Below are 2632 nucleotides of genomic sequence, written 5' to 3'. Positions count from 1 at the left end.
TCCCTTTAGTTTTACTTTAAACCACCTTAAGGGGCGTGTATCCCTTTAGTCATGTACAAAAAAAACAATTTAATTACTTACTTTCTGTGTATTTTGAAGCAGTGATCTGACCTTAAATAGAGTTTTTTTTTTTTAATGACTAAAGGGATACACGCCCATGGAGGTAGTTTAAAGTCTATTTTCCATACGAAATAAAAGAGATAAAGGCAATTCTGTTGCTTGCGGATGCGTATTGACTAACGGTATGCTGGTCTGACTGAACACCGGGTTTCTACATCTGCTGCTCCAGTCGGTACCAACTGACGATAAAAAACAACCAAACAGGACTGGAGACGATCCGGTCTTGAGGCGGTGGCGGTTCATCCTGCGGTTCCGTGTAGAAAGGGCTGCTGATTCACTTCCTGCTGATTCCAGAACCAAACCCTCTAGAATCAACAGCATCTGTAAATCTCCCCTGAACATAAAAAAAGGTCGGCCAAGCTTCTCTCAGGCGCACCAGTTCAATGACCTCCTTTCAGACACACACTCAGACTCTGTGTTTGTAAAATAAATGAATGATATAATATATTCAGATACTATAGAATTGGAGAAACCTGTATAGAATTGCTGAATAGTGGCTCATTTAATTAGTCACCTTTCTTTTTTATTTCTCTTCTCTTTTGTTAATACTGCAGATAAAATCCTATATTTTGCATCCTGTCTGAAGAGAAACAGGTTGTTTGTTTTTTAAAATAGAAAAGCTGGTTGTCCTGCTCTGATGCTGCAGTGGTTCAATCCTTTAAATGCATTTATTATTTGGAGGTTATTTATTAAAGAGTTGTTCAATTGCTGTTAAGAACCCGGATAGTTCAATTGCTGCAGGATAATCAAGACTTTTGGTCCAAAACAAACAGCCTGAACCCAAAGTCCAAGAGGGCGATTCCATAGGAACCATCTCAGACTCTACCTCTGCTCGGGCCGCCGGCGCCCAGCGACTTCATCATCCACGGCCTTGGTTTGACGCCATCGTTCCGATTTCTCCTCTCTGCTGAATAAAGATGGAAAGGTATAGACTTCACAGCCTAGATCTACATAATGTTGTGTCAGACTGCCATATTTCTACGTCTTCATCCGACTGGTCAGGTGGTGGCGGCACGTTCACTCCGACCCTGAACGCCTCACGGTGCCACTAGTTGGCTTGATAATCGATCTGTGTCCTCAGGGAGGAGATGGCCACATTTCTAGGGTTTTAAAAATCCACACGACGAGACGGCGAGCCCTCGCCATGGAAACCAGACTGAACATCAGGTCCGGTTTGGAGCGGTCCGCCTTTGTGTTGGAATTGGTGGAGATAATCAGCCTGATTCATTCCAAATGATTCACTTTAAAGCGGATGTTTCTGGCAGCAGCATCCCGTCTCCTCCCCTCCGCACAAACATCATCAATCCATGAATGTGAATCGTCTATAATTTGAGTATTATTGCACATCAAGTTGACACTGCCACAGATCAGCTGCGCCTGGAAACGGAGGAGCTGGTGGCGGGAGGGCGAGAAGCATCACTTTGTTTTTTTTCCCCGGTCTGTCGATCCTCATCCTTCCAGCTGCAGCGGCTTAGGAACCTCTGGCCCTGTGGGAGTGAGCAGGACTCTGGTGCCAAGCAGTTCGCTTCTCCTCCGTTCTCCTCCTCTGTGTTTAAGCACTTTGAACCTTCCGTCTGTCAGAGGAGTCTGTAGCTGTACATAGCAACTTCCTGTAACAAGTGCTCCTTGTTCACTCTGGATATTTGTTTTTGTTGGATTTGACTTTTCAGAGCATTATGTTGTAGAATTAAAATAAAACTAGCTGAGGCATCTGTTGATTCCCTTTTCTTGGTTCTCACACCTGGAGCCCTTCTGCTGAAACATTATTTTGGGGCAGCCTAAAAGGAATAGGAACGTTTCAGCCGTTGTGTTTTTATTTTAATTTTATCGCTGTCATCCTTTTCCCTCTCAGTTATCACTTTTTTACTGTACTTATTGTTTTAAAAATTATTTAAAATCCTAGTCCACCATCACATTTCCCCCTAAATTTTCACGTTATGATATACGTTTGCATTATTTATTGGCTACAGCTAAAAATATAAAGTTTTCAATTTACCTACAATAACTTCAATTATATTATTAATAGGTCATCAAATTAATTCAGTTTAGTCTGTCTGATAAACTGCCTGTAGTGTCTTTAAATGTCCAGCAGGTGTCAGTATTTTGTGAGACTATCAATACACTTTGGCAATGTGTGAAAATGTCTCCAAAAAAGTAAATAATCAATCCACTGGGCTTTGTTTCCAAGTTTAAAGACGTTTTGCTTCCCATCCAGGAAGCTTTTTCTATTCAAATGTCAGAAATAGTGTTGAGTTCCAGGCTTTATACAGCAGCCAATCAAAGCCTTGTTTTTGTATAGAAAACATGCAAATAGAAACGGATGAACGCTTCCATCCCTTTAGAATGGGGGTCAATAAAGGAAAAGTCCGCTCATATTCAGAATTCCAACTTCTGAAAGTTCTTTAAATATAAAATGATTCCATCCTGTTCAATAAATGATCAGTGTTTTTAATTCAGAGTAATTTTCATGTGAATGTGCTTTACTGGAGGCATCCATGTTTGTCAAAGAACA

This window comes from Cyprinodon variegatus, unplaced genomic scaffold (assembly GCF_000732505.1).
Source record: "Cyprinodon variegatus isolate N-32 unplaced genomic scaffold, C_variegatus-1.0 Scaffold440, whole genome shotgun sequence".
Taxonomy (NCBI): domain Eukaryota; kingdom Metazoa; phylum Chordata; class Actinopteri; order Cyprinodontiformes; family Cyprinodontidae; genus Cyprinodon; species Cyprinodon variegatus.
Note: the sequence above shows the minus strand (reverse complement) of the source record.